At 43.0% G+C, this 20,467-nt stretch overlaps 2 protein-coding genes across 2 annotated transcripts in view; one reads left to right on the forward strand and one right to left on the reverse strand.

Annotated features, from left to right (window-relative positions):
- Positions 1–20,467, reverse strand: part of LOC126568776 (uncharacterized) — a 128,710-nt gene that overhangs the window by 63,781 nt on the left and 44,462 nt on the right. The window lies entirely within an intron of this gene.
- Positions 3,859–20,467, forward strand: part of LOC126556487 (sortilin-related receptor-like) — a 213,719-nt gene continuing 197,110 nt past the window's right edge. Inside the window, exon 1 of the mRNA XM_050211751.1 lies at positions 3,859–3,864. The gene's annotated coding sequence lies outside the window, so the exon portion shown is untranslated. The remainder of the gene's footprint in view (positions 3,865–20,467) is intronic.

Below are 20,467 nucleotides of genomic sequence, written 5' to 3' on the forward strand. Positions count from 1 at the left end.
GTGGACACACGCAGTTAAGATGGTTGAAAGACTGTACCATTTCGGGTATTTTTTTTTTACGTTTAAAAAAACGTTCCTAAATAGTGTTAAAGTATTTAATTTTTATTTATTTATAATTGAATATTACGGTCCAGTGCCGTACTGTCAAGTTAAAGTATTTAATTTAAAAAAACCATTGAAAGACATCTTCATTGGATCTTCTTCTACGCATCACGGCCTTTTAAGATCACGCCGGCCAATTAATGGCTTACTAGATTTGCTTTGGAGAAGTCGCTAAAGGCGTTCCTCACGAAGCGCAAAGCTGATTTTGCGAAAAGAATGTTGTGAGGTTTGTATGGAAATGTGTCAAAAATCGATAGCATTTTGACAGAAAATCAGAGTTGCGCTTCGTGTGGAACACCTTTTAGACTCGACAGGCTCCGGTCATGTCATTAGAATGACGCCGGACGATCCAGTCCGTAAGATCCTTTTAAATCGTCCACATGGACAAAGGAGGCGTGTCCCAAATTGAGATGGTGTGGTGGCTTTGATGCCCCCGCCAGAACGGCCGGGATAATGAACTGGCAGACGACAGCGGACCACGAGCGATTTTGAGGATTTCTACAGCATGCTAATGCCGCAGAGTTGGATAGTCAACCGTTACTCCATGGTCCCGGTCTCGGAACCCGGTACTGCTGTTCCACCGGGCCACCTCTCGTATCTCTCTTCCAAATATATTTTTAATACCAAAAACCAATGAGAAGACTGTCCCATAGTTAATCCTCCAATAAACAGCTTATCAAGAACTGCCTCCATTAAAGAACTTTGAACTTATGTCTATTCAATGATTGAATTTGCTTACTAATCAGTACATTGTTGATTAGAAATGAATCACTTTTTCGATCTCAGACCAAAAAAAAAACCTAGCTAAACACACACACTCATCCATTTGTTGTTTCATTCTCTACACAACCCTTTACTCACATCAAACGTATCCCGAATTAAGCCAGCTATTTTATCTCCAAATTGCTTCCTTGCTCTAACCAATCATGCGACAGCATTCTTTCCCATCTTCAAAATCTATTTGTCTTTTATTGACTTAATGCTTTATCAGAAATCCCATCAACGTGCACATATCACTAAGGAAAATCCACTGCCAAACTCGACCAGATTGCAAGACGAAAACCTAACCTTAATACCAATCTCGCTCCGTAAAACCCCCTGGAGGACATTTCCCGCTGTTTGACTAAGTCCGGACATAAATTTTCCCGCCCTTCCGGACGGTGGAGGTTTCGCCGTATTGGCTCGTAATTAAAATCCTATCGATCCTTTCCGGTCCCTCGACCATGGGCAAAAAGCAAAAATCAGTTTCCCCTTTTCTGGTCGATGACTTTCGGGACGTCTAACGTGCGCCGTACAACTCTCGCAACGCACAAGGGCACACGGTGCTAATCGCAAGGGAGAGCAACAACAAAAAAACGCATGTTTACTGTCAAACCAGCGTCTCTTTATGTAGCAATTGTGAGCAAGAACTGATTAAATATTGAACAACGGCCACTGCTCCTCACACCGGTGCGTGACGCTCCGTTGTCCTGTTGCTTCTTGCCGTTTGCGTTGTTGTTGTTTGCTGTTGGTGGAAGGATTTTTTTCCCGATTCAAGAGGATACTCTTTTCGACAGAGATAAACCCGTAACGTTTACACGCAAATGGACGCACAGTGAGGATAGAGGAGCAAGCAGATTCATCTGCAGAGTAAAGCGAGAGCCCAGTCATCCATCAAATCACCCCTACAGCAGGACTGTCGGTTGACAACTTCCATCTGGCCAGAATGGTAGCACAATTCCCTCAAGCCTTCAATGTCGTATCTCGCAAGAGCAAACAAACTTGCGGTGCATTCACGATGACAGACGAAAGAACCTTTCGGGCAGTCTCAAGAACGAGCGCTTGATGACAAGGATTGGTCCGTGAAAAGAGACAACCGTTACACGTGTTGTGCACTGCACGAGAAAAGGTCTCTTGGGGAAACCCCATAACTGGGTACGTGTTGAGACGAGTTCTAGACTAATTCTAGAATGTAGAAGTCTCTTTTATCGTACTAGCAAGACAAGGAGTCCTAAGACCTTATTTGTTCCCTAATATTAAGATATTTCAATTTCCCCAACAAGCGTGCAACACTTTCCCAGCTCGTAATCCGCCCAAACTTTAACCTTGCAACGCACGCTTCCAAAACCCTAAACTTTTCACCCGTTTTCCACAACATCAACTTCTTCAAGTGCAATCTCGCTAATGGCCGGAGGTACTTCCAGCAAAACAACACATAACAAGTACGAGTGGCACCTACACCTCGCCTGTCTGCTGGTGCCCATCTTCAACGCATTTTGTCTCTTTATTGACTGTTGTTGTTTGGCCTGACAGGTCCTCTACCTCTCGCAAGCTACTTAACTAACTGAATAAAATGGTGAGGATTTTCTAAATATCTGCAACTTTACGAAAAACCCACCTACTGTACACACGAAAAGAAAAGAACGCCAGATGTTGGGCCGCGCCAGCAGGAAGTGCAACATTATTATTTATAATGAATTTTAGCACCACAAACGTATCCTCTTCCCGATGTGCCCAACCTTCTTCATCATCATCAAGATCATCATCCACACCGGAGGGAACCACTCGTCATCACTTGTGTGTGTTGTCTTGGGTTGATGCTGCTGCGGTATTAAAGTTTTCAACACAACCAAAAAAAAAAACTCCCAACCCGATTGACGCAGTTCCGAGAGACAGAATCATCCCTTACTGCTCTGGTTGTTCACACACAAAAAAATTGGGAGGGTTTTCCTTGTCACTTTTTTCATTGTTGTCCTTCCTCCCAAGCCACAAAGCCGTACCAAAGAAGGTACCAAGAAATTTCCAACTAATTTGCATGTTTTCTACCCATTCTAGTGTGCTCGTTTGAGAAACCCAACCGGAAGGACAGCTCGGTGTACATCGAGTCCAAAAAACCTCCCAAAAACGGGCAAACGCGCGTGGCCGCATATTAAGTGGAATGAGTTTTATTTCTTTTCCCATTAACAAATACGTCTTACGGGCGGCACCAGTCGCGCGGAGAGTTTTGCCGGCTGCGTAAGACACAACGTTACGCAGCCGGGCAGCAAATGGGAACCAATCGTGCCGTCATCAGCATCAGAGCTCTGCACTGTGGTTGAGTGAATTCTTTAGACGAAACTTTTTTCTTTATCATTATTCCCCCAACCCCCCCCTACGAAAGACTCTTCTGGGCTAACTCGGGCGGTCTGGTCTGGCGCTCTGGAATTGCTGATTTGTTTCGGCTTTTCTTAAGGTTGCTTATTTTTACAAACTTTATACCCGACGAGCTTTCATCCTCCAGAAACCACTCGAACATTGGCACCGGTTTTGTGGAATGTTTCCACCGGGACCTGAGAACACACAGACTGTATTCATATTTCGTCTGCCTGCTACTTAAGTCTGAGCGAGCCGTAAGCCTCAAGAAAACTCCCCTGAGATGGGGGATGAGAAGACAAGTCGGAGGGATTATTTCAATTATATTCAACGACAAATGACAATGACAAATGGTTGCTTTGAAGTTTGCACGTGGATGCAAAACTACCGCACGAGGTTCGAGGACAAAAAAGAGCGCACAACTACTTGCCAAAAACGTTGCGCTCCAAAACCAACCAGAAGCACGGCAGTGCTGGAAAATCATAAATCCCAAATTTCCACCAACAAAGATCTTGTGGTCACCGGTACCAACAACAGCTCGCCGGGGAAGAGATCCGAGCTTAAGTGTCTTTCGCTTGGTTGGAAAAATATTTCCTTTCATCACAAAAGTTTTCGACGACCAAACAATTTCCCAATTCCCCCCGGGTGAGGGTGGTTGATGGGACAAGAGCAATTCGGCATACTATGTACGATACAAAATACCTGATGCTGAGGCTTTCACATGTACCGGAGAATCTTCCCGAGGATAAGCAACAATGCTTGACGGTTTCGGATCCTCCAACTTCATCTCTCTCTCACACACACACACGCACAGACCGTCTTGGGCTCAAAGTTTTCTTATCCCTTCTTGAAGTGTGTATGTTCTAGCAAAAGCGAAAAACGATCATTATCATTAGGTTAATGGATTTCGCATCTGAGGACGTACCCCGGAATGGCGAACCATGTCTTGCTACGAAGATACGGTTCTACCGAGCTGAAGAAAGGTCAGCCTGACAGTTGTCGGAACAATCATTAGGAGCAATTTTGTCGAGAAACATCTGAATTTGATGAAGCAAAGGAAAAGATGCGCATTGCAGAGGCAGATCTCAACGCCTCTGCCCTACGGTGGCTAATTGTTTGTTGATATCTACCATTGCTGAGATAATGATGATGTGCACGGAAACCCTGGGTTATTGAAGACTCCAAGAATTCTACATTCACGGGTGCGGTACCTTCGCTTGGAGCACAAAAACGGAAACATTCTGTAACGTCCAACAGTAGTAATAGCTTCTTCTGAGCTACCCATCACTCACCGACTGTTGCGTACAGAGTTCGAGTACTTCGATTTCCTTACCCGGCTGGGCCGTAAAGGTTAACGAAACATTTCGCTCCGGTAGTTGCTTTTTATTTCCTCGTGATCAGCCGCGTGATTCTTCCGTTCCACTTCGGTTTCGGTGCTCTCGGATGTACACATCCGAGATCTCTTTAACGCGATATAACGACCCAAAAACCAACCGCACCAGCTATCGTTCGTTGATCGGTCACAGATAAGCATGAAGCATGATTGATGAAGGGCACTCGTGCCTTGTGAAACACGCGGGAACTCCGTGCAAGGTGTGCAGGCGGTAAGCTGAAGACGATTCCTATCGCCAAGGGCTTTTGATCCTAACCGACCGTCACCCGACTCCAGCAAGGGAGAGTTCCTCGGCAAGGTCAGCACAACAACAGCACACAAAAAAAAACGTGAAACCGTACTTCTAGCGCCTCGGCTAAGTACCGAAATCATTTAAATGCAAAGCGCGTGAGCAATTCGCACAATACGAAGATGATTGATCCGGCGATGCCATCTTTTGAGCGGAAAGAATAGGCTCCAGAATCCGTAGCGCCCTATGCAAAACACATCGTTGCACGAAAACAAAAAGTGAGCGCACTGGGCGAAGGGATCCATATTCGACCTTCGACAAGACAGACTGTCTCCAGTGCAGGGAGATGTTTTGAAACAGTTCGCCTGCTGACATCATGCCAACCGACACGAACCGCCACAAGATATTTGCGATTTCGTTCTGCCTAAACTATCGGCACCAACAAACAGTACCCAGAAGGGCTTTAAAGGGAGCAGCGCGCAAGGCTGCCGAGCGAGGTTCATTAAAACTAATGCTTATGTTCGCATCCTTGCACAACGGCACAATCCGTTTCCTGGGCTAGCAGCGGCCAGATTACAACTCCCGCATGGTTGCCACGAATGTTGTTGTCCAATTAATTCCGGCCCGGGGATTGATCTTTCCATCGGCTAAATTGCACGAATTGTTTCCTGTGTACGCAACCGGCCAGTACCAGTAGCCCTCTCTGTGCGACTAATGATTCAATCGCCGAAGCGTTATTACGCTTCAAAGTCGACCACGGCGTCGATCTTCCCGAATACCCCGTAAATGAGCGCGTCACGAGCCCGCCAGCCGCCTAAGCTAATGATATCAAGAGTTGACCCCAAGCGAAATGGATCTTCATTTCGTCTGCGACCCCGACGTTCGTTAGGGGCACGAAATTCAAGGCACGGTGGCGACGACCAGGGGTTGCTTCACGGTTTAATTTTACACCCGGCCCTAAACTTGCTGGCCACCAAACGATTCACTGCTTTGATGATGGGTTTTTGTTTGAAAATTGAAAACCATAGCATCAAATCAATCAATTCTACTAGTATGGCCAAATATGGTACCACAGAAATCAAATGCTCGAATGCTTCCTGAAATCGATTATTTACGAACTAACCTTGAGCAGGGTTGGTTTAGCGTTTGCAACGATGGTTTGCATAACCCTTACGGTGCTTTGTTGCCGTTTTGTGTGTACATCAGCTTTTCGGTGCTTACCTGAGGGAGGTGAAAAAGAGATAATGAACACAAACAATATTATAAACGCTTGTCACATTACAAAGCCGATGTTACGAAAAATGTTTAATATATTTATAAACCTATTTTGAACCATTGTTATGATCTTAACATCTAAATAAATCGGTTATGACAGAGATATCATTATTATGCTGATTAGAAACAGTGATGATCATAAATACAAGGTCATAAGATCATTAGATTAACGAGACGCGACAAGATTAAACGGGAATTCAATTACGACATTAAAACGTACAAAATTCTACAATTTTTAGTTAAAAATTTGTATGAAAATAACATCATAAACATACAGCAAGAGCATAAAAAGTAAAGAATTATTGTGAGGTATTTATGCTTGATTTCAAGTGATCAATTAATTTTAATATGACAATGTCGAACAATAGATTAATATTAGATGAAACCTGAATAATGTATATGTGTTTTGGAAGAAAAATGTTAACAAATCTATTTAATTTTTGTTAAATTGAACCTTTAGAGAAATCTTTCCTATGATAAGATAAAACATTGAATCGATTTTTCGTCCATGTTTAACCATTCTGATGAAAACATTGCTAACACACGTAAAACAATAAAAATATATTCACTAAACAATAAATTCACCAAATAAAACAAAATCCATTCTATTTTTGGGCATAAAGTTATGCCTAACAGAAATATTAAAAGTAGCACTTTGAGAATCGAATATAAAAGTGGTCCTAACCACATAAAAAAGCCACATTTGCTTAGCTTCGTTTCTAAAACAGCTCTAGTATAAATTGTTTTAAGATACCTTAGAGATAAACAGTAAAGAACTAAAGTGTTTATTAATTTATTATTTAATAAGCAGTTTAAAATATTTTGCAAAGAAAAAACGTTGCTTAGAAATTTCAATATCGAATAAAGGCACAAGTGGCGCATTAGCAGTCTTCAAATTATAAATATCTTTTAACTATGACAAGCTAAGTATAAAGACAGACTTTGGAAATAAAATTTACAGAACTCGATATCGATAAATAAATAGTCTCCCTAATCCTTCAGGATAAGCTTGTCCCATTCTTTGAACGTTGGGAACTATCAAAGAGGATTCCGAAACGGAAAATCTACCACTGACCAGATCTTCACCATGCGGCAAATCTTTGAGAAGATAGCTGAACAGGAGTCGAACACGTACCATCTCTTCATAGATTTCAAGGCCGCTTATGATAGCTTAGCCAGCGTAAAACTCTACGAGGCCATTTGGAAAACTCTCAGGGTCCTTTGCTACCACCAAAGGCCTGCGTCAGGGAGATGGGCCCTCCTGTCTCCTATTTAACTTGGCGCTAGAGAGGGCCATCCGTGACTCGGAGGTGGAGACTTCGGGAACCATCTTCTATAAGTCAACCCAGATCCTGGCATACGCTGATGATATAGACATCATTGGTTTGCGGCTCTCTTAGGTACCAGAGGCCTACCAAAGGTTCGAGCAGACAGCAGAAAACCTCGGATTGCAGATTAACGAGGCAAAGACCACGTCATCAGCGGCCCTACTAAGAAATACGGAACTACGTGGAGGGGCTGGCCATGTTATACGCATGGCACCGGACGACACAGCTCAGAAAGTCCTTTTAGAAAGTCAGAAAGTTCAGAAGTTCAGTTCAGAAAGTCCACACGAACAGAGGAAGCGTGGTAGACCCAGATTGAGGTGGGAGGATGGTGTGGAATCATCCACCATCAAGGCCGGGATAACGGATTGGCGGACGACGGCACGGAACCGTGAGCGGTTGCAGATTCTGCTGCGACAGTCCAAGAACGCAAAGCGGGGGTAGCGCCTAATAAATAAGAAAGTAAATAAGAACACAACATCGATATTATTATTCGAACTAGAAAAAAATGGACAATGTAACAAATAAAATAAGTTATATTACTGTGCTGACAACCACTGTAATAAATTTGTTTCAAGAATTAAAGCATTTGCACTGCTCTTTTTCAACGCTCTACACATGAAAATAAACTTCTACCATTTAATTAAAAATATTCACGTTGCATCTCTATTTAAACACCAATGCCACATGTGTTTTCCTGCTCTTGAATGGGTCAATGGCCAGCGATCCGCATTGCCCGGAAAAAGGGTCAACCCATGTTGTCAATACGTCAATCATCGTTTGCCATCATTTTCCATACAAGTAATCAGAAATAGCCACAGCAGACAGCATCCGGAGTGTACTGCTGTGATTCCGCCACCTAGCCGAGTGCTCAGACCAATCAGAGGAAAGCAATTTATTCATGATTTATGCATCAATGAATTTTATTTCACGCCCATAGCCTACACAATCATCACGAATGCCGGGAGCCAAAGCGGCAACGACTGTGATCGTTAAAGGGGTAGAGAGCTTTGTACGAAGGTTTAACATCAGTATTTTATGTTGAATAGACGTATACTAATAAAAGAAGTATTCTTTCAACAAAAAAGTATAAAGTCATGGAATTTTAGAGAAAAATTCCATGAAATAACGTTATAAAGATTATTTGGAAAATGAAGGAAATTTTCTTTGAGTAGCATATCATACAAATTTCCACGTAACAAATGAGCAACACTTTTTCAAACCCCATTTTTAACCGCAATTGACCTCGTTACAGCCGTAAGCTCTCACATTCCCATTTAAATAAAGGAGGATAAAGTATTTATCATTTGTTTTGATTATGTAACAATATATTATGCAAATTCTTCTCCATGTCCTCAGGAGAAACCATAGCTCCGCAAGGCGTTGTATTTGTGTTTGTGTGTTACAACACGGAGGTGGAGAGTCCCTTTACCGATACTGTAACTATACAGAGTGCCAGATGACCTTTGCTAAAGGAACGAAAATTACCTGTAAAGCAACAGAACGGATGACGCTTTTATTCCGATTTTATGCAAATGAATAACACCGTTTTCACTGTGTCCGAATGTGGTTTTCTTTTTTTTTCCAACCACTTACTTACTGACATTCTGAACGGCACTGGTGACGACAAGGGTGACTCATTCGTTACCGAATAGAACAACAGAAAAAAAAAACCTTGTCAACCAAACCCGGTCTCGGTTTGCTAAAACGGTCAGACTTTCCCAAATTATTAGCTACTCAACCAAACACTACCACATCCTGAACAACAAGGACACAACGAGACACCGGGTGGTGTGTGTGAGTAATTTATCCGCCTAGAATAGAAGTTTCTGGTGTCCATTTTTTGTTCACCCATGGCGGACGTCTCACCAAGTACCAATTCCAATTCAAGTGAAAACTCATCGAGACCCATCGAGTTTGGTTGGAGTATCAATTTCAATTAAAAATAGAACACGTCCCATCCCCAGGACCAGACATATATGCTGTCCGCCCAGAACTTCGATCGACTAACTTCCATCCAACGAATTGACACCTGTACCTGTTAGCATGGCTATCTCACCAATGGTGTTTTTTGGGAGGTAGTTTCAACCTCGTCCCATCGAGATTATCCTGCTCGCACTACTACTTCATTCATTCAAATTGAACAACAAAGCTACCTCACTTTTGGGTGTGTTGTGGAGGACTTGTTCATAAGCGATCAAGAGCAACAGCAAAAAAAGGTTTGCTCATACAACCCTATTGTTCCAAGTGACCCTTCTTTTGTACTCTAAACGAGCTCCAATGCTCCCTAAAGGGACGCTTGTACGGAAAGTCCCTGGCTTGTTAAATTTAACGATAGAAACTTTCACTTGCCGCGTGACCCTTGCGTGACATTTCCAAAGCAATCATGGATGCATGGATGGAGAACGGCTTACACCGCCAAATAGCAGCTCAACCTCATTGTTCACGCGTTGAGGATAATTTAATGAATTCATAACGTATCACCCAAGACGTAGCTCGGAGCCTGTCCATCCCGACGTTAATTAAATATGATATTTACAAATTTGTTCCCCAACTGTTTGCCCTTTTCGCTAGCCGCCTAATCCTTCGACTCAGTTCAACGAGCTTTTGCGACGTAAGTAGTAAGTGGAGTAGTGTTTTTTTTTCGTTCGAATGGTCTCCTCATAACAACCACCCGGACAAGGAAATACTTTTCTTCACAAACACTTCTGTCTCGGAGCAGTCGGCTGCAGTGAGCGAAACAGCCAAGCCAACTACCCACTACGAGCGTACCGACGACGAAATTGAATTTCCGTCAATTTAATGATCCTAATAGAGATTTATAGACAGACACTGGGGCAGGCACTTGCTCTATCTTGCTTGAGGGCAGACCAGTCCGGTGTAAGTTGCAAAAAAAAAAAAAAACGAAAACCCTAAACATAGACGACCTTTTTAACAGCACTACACTACGACAGTAAACTTCTATCTAGTGTCTGCAAATCTGTATTTTTTTTTGCTCCTTCTTTGCTTCTTTGCTTTCTAAACGATGGATAGCCATTATACCTGTTTTTTAAAAGCCGCTGTCGACAGGCTTACAGAGGTGTCAATATGAAATACATTCAAGGAAAAGGAGAAATCCTTACGTAAATCTTTTTCCCTTTGAAGTTCTTGTGGGGAAAGTGCATGTGATTTTTTTTTTTGCTCAGGAAAGATACTTTCAGAGTGTTTGCGGTGGATTAATACGCAAGTGTATACAGTGGTGGTCATTAAAATATACCCATGTAAATAAAAATTGGTAAGATTTCATAAATGTTAGATTAAGTTGATTGGTTTCATAATCTATTAGAAGTACTCCACACGAAGCTCAACTCCAATTTTGCGAAAAAATGCATGCTTCTCGCATTGTATGGAAATGTATAAAAATTCGACAGCATATTGACAAAAAAACAGAGTTGCGCTGCTCTATAGTAACTAGAGGTGATAAAAGCGACAGCGGTTATGATCTTCACACGACAGGACCTGGGTTAAAATCCCATTCGGGCTATATCATATTCATAAATACAGCCATGTGTTTTTTTTTTTTCGTTTATTTACTGATGCTTTTCATCTCTGAGACTACATTCGCCACTCTACTTTGTACAAAAAGAGGTTTATACTAATACGGGACCGTGGGGACTGACTATCGGCAAGTCTAGTAAGCCATTCGATGGCCGGCGTGACCTAAAATAGAAGTTCGTTAAGCCAAGAAGAATTGATTGAATTGAAGAATTGTGATTAGTAAAAAGTTAAAACTATTGCAAATTATGTGGCATCAGCAAGTTTAATTAGTAAGTCTAAGGAAAGCGATGACGTGCGTGGCCTAGCAGATCGTTAGGCCAAAAAGAACAAGAAACTAGTATATTTAATTATCATTTCAAAATTGATTCACTTGTAAATAATGCACTAATAAAGCTTAAAACCCTTATCAAGCATTTTAAACAACGTTTTTATGTATGGTTCAATGAAAAAAACGAAAAAACACCGACCCACTATCATCGAGGCTTATACTAGACTTCTTAATATCACACATTTGGATAGTCTGTCGCCACTACGGAAGTGAAATCTGGATGGAAATTGATCCCTTGTCCTGCCATGTGAAGACCTAAACTAGTGGCCAGATTTTACCTATTACTATTTTTAACAGTCAATTGATATTTTATTTATTTTTGCTTCTTCCAAAATGAGCATGAACGGGACAAATCTGCTGCAGACAACTACAACGTTGTCTATGAATGTGTTATTGCAGAAAATTTTATGTACTGTGCAGACAGCAAAAATATAAAAAAATCTTTCTTGAATCACATAGCAAGCAGAATATTCAATGTTCAAGTTAAAAATATGGTAATTTTCATAATAATCTCATTTAAGTGACTACCACTGTATGATGAAGTGTATAAAAGGATAAACTGTTTGCTCAAGATGGTTGCAATACTTTGTACAGTCTCTGGCAAAAATAAATCGTCTTCTTACAAGCAACTTTCCTCCTTAGGTTACAAGCCATTTCCAAAAACCAATAAAAATTGGGAACATCATAAGGATGTACCACTAATTTACATTTACATTTTTCTTAACTACATAAAAACATCTACCACCACGCGCTGTACCATCGATTACATGCCCCAAATTCTACCCGGAAACACCTGTCTACTTGTGTTGTATTTCCTGTTACAACAAAACAATTCCTCACAAGAAAACCCTCCCACAACCAATCTCCACTCCCTCCGTCACATGTGTATTCGTTCGCGTAATTATGCTAAGACGATCGTTAGGCTTTTCTCAAAACGATACACACAACAACAAAAAAAAATAACATCCAAGCCGCAGTTTCATTGTGAAACGCTTTTGTGCCCGATGTTACCAAAGGCAATTCTAATTTTCCACATTAGGCCCGTGTTTCAGTTCCCGCGCAAAAGCCCGGTGCTTGGCACGCCATGCCGCTGTCAAGTTTGGCAGGTTTTTGGAGGTGGGCATCTACTCGCATTTCCCGCCATGCCCGCTATCGCTTCACTGTCTTCGACATAATTAATTAACCCCTCGAGAGCAATGGGCAAAGAAACGGGGCAAAATATGCACACGGACAGCATCTTGTGCTGCGCGCGGGCATGCTGCTTAGGAATAGAAAATGGGATAATGTTGTGCTTTTTTTTCTTCTTCCTGCTGCCTTTACTTCGCACAACTGGCAAAACATCCTGGCTGGCGTACGAGTTTTCCTGTGCTTTGGCTAATGATTTGACGAAACCATGCTTTCGCATAATCCGTACATTCAAGATAATGGTTCTTCTTTTTCTAACATCGAAGAATATCCTTTAAGCTGTGCAGCGTTCGCGAAACTCGTCCTTAGTCAGGAACTACCGTGTATCCACATTCTTTCATTTGTATAAAGAAGCGTCTTACTGTTTGATGTTTTAAGCGTCCGGATCATCCGGTACATGTTCTTCCATTTTAATGGGCATTTGTGGACGTAGCACAAGAGAAGGATTGTACTTATTTTCATTGTCCTTCGAGCAATAATTGAACATTATACTGTCTACTAACAAACAAATACTCTCCATGATCTTCTTTCTCTTTCGCACAATATTTGGCGTACTATTAAAGTCAATTTCTTGGAATATCATCACCAGCAGAAATAAACAACTTCATCATTTGCGGCATCATGCTCGCCAGTCAACTCATCTTCATCGGTCCTTAACGAACGCCACCGGCACACAAGGCAGAAACATAGGCAGGCGCATCCCTCCCAGAAATCGGGTACTTCATACAGTGTGTCAACGTATCGTCTTACAATTTAGTCACGCTTCGCCAGCCACATCAAACGAGTTCATCAATTCACTTCGTTGGTCACCGAAGATCAAATGGGCAATCTCATTTCGCGACCCAGCGATCCATGAGAAACGCCCTCCCATCGCCGGCACTGGAAGAAGTGGCAGAGGCTCTGGTAGGAATTGCACACATTACCCTCGTTTACTGACGCACTGACGCAAGACGCGGTCTTCACTTTTACAACATCAAATTACATCATTATGAACCGATCACGTTGCATTAGGCTGATTATAACTGTCCTTGAGGAAAATAGGGGAACTGCTGAATGTAATTGATTAACGCGAAGGAAAATTAAAATTGCGTTCCAAAACTCAAACTGAAGAACACTTTAATATCTCCAAAAAAGTGACTTCCTAGTGTCTATGGTGTACCGGTCTCTGGAAATTCTTCTTAAACTTAAGCATTCATTCCACGTACATCTATTGCGTCAAATAGTGTGTCTACTTATTAACATAGCACTTCATGTATTTCAACACCACGCAGTAGATCCGCACGATACCTATGATATGTCTGTAATCAAAGTTTTTTCCAACCCTCACAATAATCCTTCCAACACCGTCAATTTGTAATCTTTCGACAGGCACGGAAACATGCTCTGTGTGAAAAACAGGTCCCTTCAGACAGGCAGTTTCCAGCTCCAAAACACACATTAATGTATTCCACACTATGTGCAGCTCCCAGACGACGTGTTTATCAAGCCCATCTAGCACGGCGACTGAGGGGTCTCTCACTCTCCTGAATGCCTCAGAACTCTTGTCAGATTTTTTCTCCTGCAGAGCCTGTCGAGAACGTGCTACGCAATAAGTAGGCCACACCGATATGATAAGCGCAAGATGCGGGCGGCACTGTCTACCGGGCGGTATAGCAAGAGATTCCCGACGACGATAGCATGTCTTACCAACATTAACCCAGAAACATGGCCAAAAATCTTTGCCCCCTACCTAGCGCACCAACTACCTCATGCGACGATTTGTCGATTTCACAAGGTACGTGAGCCGTTCGGCAAATGATAATGATCCTGATAGTACAGAAGGAGTTCATAGATATCTCGATGTGTTCCTTCCTTCCCTTAGATCCCTGTCAATCATTAGCCAAAGTAATGTCGAGGTCGCGCAAGAGCTGGAGTGAAAATTGGGGGAGAAGGAAAATTTTGACATTTCCCAAAGTCATGAAATGATGTTACGAAAGAGGATACGGTGCCTGTGCGCTGCACAGCAATGGGAGTGAGAGTCATCTCGAACACACAATTACGCTCCAAGGATATGTACACTCTCCTATGCGAGATGACACTGTTATGGAATCGCTCTCATACTGCTGTGTGGAGATGTTTTTTCTCCGTTAAGGGATAACATCTAGATAGGAAAACAATAATGAGTTGTGTACAGGAATTTATGCTACTGAGTCATCCAAGGTATATCGAGACTTTGTCCACGACACTACGTCTGTGCGACAACCAACTTAATGCGATGTTCCTGTAGAGCTCGCGCCACTTTTCAAACGATTGGGAGAACGACGAGAGAAATTTTCCTCTTACGCCCTCTGATACGCAATCACCCGGGAGTGAACTTTCCCTCCAACAACAGCATGGACGACAGGAGCATAGAAAAAAAACAACAACAAACAGCAACTTCGGGAAAGCCCCAACGGCTGGCCCCAAACTACGGCGCGTGATGACTCATAGGTCGGTAGGTCGCGTAGGGTACGTACCTTGTGTTATTTTTATGATTTTCACCTTCTCATGCCACACTCGTTGCCGTTGATCGAACCGCCTACCACCAGCACCGGTTCCGATCGTTGCCGATAAGACTTCCCTCGCTAGGCCTGGATGACACTAATTCTATACCAACACCAACGACGTGACACAGATGGAAAGCGGGATATAAAAAAAGTTGCTAGCCAAACTGTCAATTTTAATGGCCCACAATGACTATTTTGCTAGTGCGTCACCCAAGCTGACAGAAAATTTTTCAATGCACTTTTTAGCGGGCTTTGTAGGACGAATTTTCCCTCGCGTCGACACCAAACGAAACAACACTGTGTGACCCGGTCTCTTAACTCACTATTTAGACACGCCGCACATTTATGGCCCGGGCAAGCGATACGCACTGAAGCGTAGGTCCCATTCCCTGTATACTTTCACCGAGTCGTCGTGCTTTCCTATCCACGCGTTCCACGATCCAGTTTTCCACCCCGTTCGCGCAACGTTACGTCGTGCCTTGGGGTTGCCCGTACCCTAGTGCTGGCACCGATGGCACGAGCGTTGATGATTCATCCTTGCAACATCGCCGCTCGGAAAGGATATCCCGAGAACATTAGCGTGTCCTCACCAACCCTGCAACCCCTCAGCACACTTGCTTTCCTTTAGCTTGTCAGCTGCTGGCTCTCTTGCTCACAACGTTTTTCTGTTGCCGTTCGATCGCATGCTCAGTGGTTGCTTCTTCATACCCGAGTTTCACTCTCTCGCCATCACAGCATACGGAGGGAAAACCTCAGGCCAGAGCGTACGATTTCCTCAGTGCAGTAAAGGAAACAGTGGACGGGAGGAAGGTTTGTGTCAAACGTGGACGGACGAAAGACGGATGACAGCACGGGATGTCCTATGCTCGTTTGCACTCTCTCTCTCTCTCTCTCAAGAGATTCCCTCGGAGAGATGGAAGATTTTCTTGGATTTGTTTTGCCTGCGGCCGACAATTCAGAGCTGCTGGCTGCTACTGAATATGACCAAGTTTTTCCTTATACAAACACTAAACACTACACCAGCACACACTTCAAATCCTATCTGGTTCTCCTATTGCCTATTAAATGACTTACGAAAACACTATCCCAAACATACCGCTGCTAACTACAGCGTTAAAAACATCTCTCCAAAACGGTTGTCTCCTGCAAGGTCGTAACTTTGGCGGATTCTATGTCGCTTTTGCGTCACCCTATTCTGCGAGAGTATTAAACTTTTCACGCACTCCCCGTGTATATCTTTTGCACTAAAATCACACACACACACCTCAGCTTTCCACAGAGATGCCTCACTTCTGACAGAACACGCCGCCTGTAACGTTCAAGAATTTGTACGCGAGATTCTTTATAGTCTTTCCCCCCGGAAGCCCGTACGCAGGACGCCCCAGGACATGACCAGCGCGGTGAAAATGTTGCGAGCAACTAAGTGATGTCATAGGAGCGGCTGGAGTTTTTAAAAAACTACGAACTCCGCCGGCCAATCATCCTTCCCGGTCGTATCTCCTTCACTTTGCCATAGTGACAGGGATAACGCGAGTGGAAGTTATCTCTTTCGTAACTCTCCACCAGGGTGAGTACCCGAATCTCACTCACACGGATCAACGGCGCGTTTTTCCAAAAAAAGCCGAATCACCACGGGTAGAATTTAGCATTTTCCACGAGTGCACACTGGTACTCAAAACTTACGGACGTACACTTCGGCACTGGTGAGCTCAGGAGTGCCTAACTGAGTGTCTGCTGATGTGACGTAAATCGGAGGACTTGTTTTCGAAAAAAAAAAAAAACACCGACCAAAGGCACCATCCGGGAACCTGCGCACTGCATGCCATATTCGCCGTGCGGTACACGTTCATGCAATACCGCATCCGTAGGTTGCAAAGAGCGTAGCACGGTTTTCCGTTGGGAGTACGACATCTACTATAGCTCGGTTTCTATCGATTTCGCTTATCGGACAAACATATCGCGGCGATGCTGTCAGTTTCAGCATCCGAAACAGCATCGCAGGGAAACGGAGAGTGAATGTTACGTAAACAATGCTGTCAGTTCAAGCTTCCTGTCAGCGACGTTGGGATGGAAATTGCTGAAGGAACTCGCAGCACTGCTCCAGGGAGAGATAGCGCCACATGTCAACGAACGTTGGGTGCGATTGGAGATAACAGTGATTCGAATTGTTTACTAACGGTTGAAGAACGTGGTCGCAAACAGTTACGCATTTGAGTTACAGTTGTAGACAAGTTTTTAAACATTTAGTAACAATCTCGTTACTCAGCCGTGTACTATTCAACAAACTTCAAAAAGTATCTTTTACTATAAGATATTTTAATTCCATCAACATCTCAACAATAACCTCAAAACCAATAGACCTAAATGTTTCAGAGTAGTCGAAAGTAGTACGGATAGAGTTGGTAGGCTACCCTGAATACGAGCAAGTTGTAAAACTACCACAGGGAGACGTATTCTTACCACATAAGGGAATGACGCCCAGTTTCCACTCCGCCGGTAATTCTTCCTGTTCCCAGATTCTCGTGATCAGCTTGTGCATTTCGACGGTAAGCCTCTCCGGTCCCATCTTGAAGAGCTCGGCCACCAGTCCATCACTATCAGCAGCCTTGTTGCTTTTAAGCTGTTTGATGGCGCTGGCAACCTCAACCAGAGATGGCGGAGGCACTACGTCCTGTGCACTGTTGCTGCTGTGTTGCTGCTGCTGTTGGCTTGTTCTGCTACTTGCACCAACCTCTCTTGTCTCTGCACATCACATCAAAAACATTACTGACAAAGTTAAATGAAATAAAACAAAGAAGGCAAATATCGTAGCCTCATCAGTGACAAAAACGGTGACTAACAGGATTGTATAAATATATCTCCCAGGAGTAACATCGCCTAGTCAATACGACATCCACTGGGAAGCCTATCAGGTATAATGAATCCACTCCTTTAGAGGACGCTCAACAGGCAAGGAGTTGTTTAGATAGTACAAAAATGTTTCTCAGATGTGACTTCATCTGACAGATATCATCATCACTGATCTGATTAAATATCTTGCGCTTATGTCATAATGCAAGTAGATAGTCCAAATTCGGTCGAGCCTTAGACCAAGTTTCCTGGAAACTGATAGGAGACCTGGCCAAGAAGAAAAAAATAGTCCAAATTCTAATATTCTCATATCGCATCCAGGCCTTTCCGCCGTACTGAGGACTGATTATTCAGCAACGTATCAGCAAGTCTAAGTAAGCCATTCGATGGTCGGCGTAACTTAGTAGGTCGTTAAGCCAAGCCAAGAAGAAGAAAATATATGAAAAGAATCTAATAAATCAAATGTCTACTCCATAAATCTCACCAGATGCATAAACCCAGTTGAGTTGCATACTCAATAGACCGAAAACTTTGATAAAGAAGTTAATTCTTTCAGTTCTGAGACACTTTTAATGACCAAACACAATCACCAAATCCTGGGAGTATGATATTACAAAACTTTCAAGTGCTTTAAATGTCATCCGGTGGTAAATCACGTCGCACTGCTACAGGACATCCACGATCCTGCTCTCTAATTGTTTACAGTTGTTCCAATACAAACCCGTGCGGCTAAAGTAAACAGCCCCTGCCTACGTACGATGAGTATTCCCAACGGCATTGGAATACTATTTTTGGAACCACATGCTTTGGTTGCTCTCGGTTGCTCTAGTTCAAGTGTGCAGCTTATACACGGTACGGGCAGGACACGGCATGACTTCTACGCCTTTCCGGCTCGGTTTGCACCATCACAAAGTTACCTGACACGTGGAGCTGTAGCTCTCACTAACCAGGCCAAGGGTACACAACCAGCCTGGGCAATCGTTTACTTTGTAGCGAAGATATCTCAACATCAACGGACGGATTCGCACCTAACTTAAAGCCTGTATACCTTTCACCGTATCCCTTCAGGGTTTAGTTTTTTCCTTTATTTCATCCCCCTTTTTTGTATCTTTCACAACGACACACTCCCAAACACTAAAGGAACGAAGAAGAAAAAAGAAAATCATTACAGTCGTTTACCCGTCTCCCATCAGTCTGTCTGTCATCATACAGCACCAGGCGTCCAATCTCTTATCAAATATTTACACTAAATTTATTTGCTTGCACTGAATTATTAAAAGCACACACAAACAGAAACTCATTTACAACTTGGTGCTTCCGCGCACAAAACGCTGGTGAAACGCGGCGTAACCAAAGATAACCCAAAGAAAAAAAACCCATCACAACGCACACTACCGGATGATTGCATTTTTGCGGATGATTTACATTTGAATCCTGCCATCAGCAACATATAAACGGCCAACAACGTGACGACTTCCTGTGCTGAGTAAGATATCGCAAATCGCTTGCTACCATCCCAGGAACTGTGGCCAAGCGAACCCTTAAATGGAGTTGTTCTTGATCAACCTGACGGCGACGTAGCCGCCCGTCACAGCCCTGTGATTATTCGCGTCATAATGATAGCTATTAAGAAGTATTGGTATGCAGATACGACTCGCGCTGTTTGTTGTTTTTATTATTTTATTGTTTCTTATTTCCCCCCACCCCCTCGTTCGCTTAATGTGCTGCACGGTAGTGTGTGCATGTGTGTCCAACCAGCATTGCATATCCGCTTGTTCCGCGCTTGTGCCGAGTTTGAGTGGCTCTCGCAAGTGAAGAATGTAACCTGTAGCCGACCAGTTTTTTTTATGACCACTTTCAAAATCCCGCGCACATCCCGCAACACCGGCTGCTACATCAAAATCAGTCTACCGACCGAAAACATTCCGCCAGGCGTTTTACGGTGCACAAAACACATTGCACTTGCGAGCGCTGTCATAAAAATGCAGCTTACGATGCGATGCACTTGAAAAAAAAAACAGGCCGCTAAGGTATGCATCCGGACGGTTTTTCTGTTGGTGATTATTTATTCGTCTCACGCAATCTGTGATGTCATGGTTATTCCTTTTGAGTGATGTAAGACAACAATGTTTGAGAAGCGCTCACAGAGGGTTCACAAGAAACGTATGGTGCCCAGCACTAGAAACATGGGAAATGTAGAATATGTCATAACTTAATTCGCGTCACACTCGAGTCAAACAGTATGACTCACAAGGTCGTTCCGTGTAAGAAGTGCAACAAGGAAGGCAATTAATTTAATGTACAAAATCATGTTATTCTATATGCTCGGTCAATGTCATAATCAAGATGTAATCGGATCCGAAAGCTTGTGTGAAGTAATTTGCTTAACATGAACATTAAGCGTTTTATTTTTAATTAAAACTTCAGTCTTCTGTCCGTAAACATAATTTATCAATCACGATCAACAATGAAATGCTACAGTCAGTAACATATGCAAGTTGCGGTTTATGACGAAGCATGCTTCATATTTTATAATGCCTTCACAGATATCTCTTTGAGATTTAACGAAAGACACGGTAAATACGAGGTAAAACCAGAACATTTCAT

This window comes from Anopheles maculipalpis, chromosome 2RL (genome assembly GCF_943734695.1).
Source record: "Anopheles maculipalpis chromosome 2RL, idAnoMacuDA_375_x, whole genome shotgun sequence".
Lineage (NCBI taxonomy): Eukaryota > Metazoa > Arthropoda > Insecta > Diptera > Culicidae > Anopheles > Anopheles maculipalpis.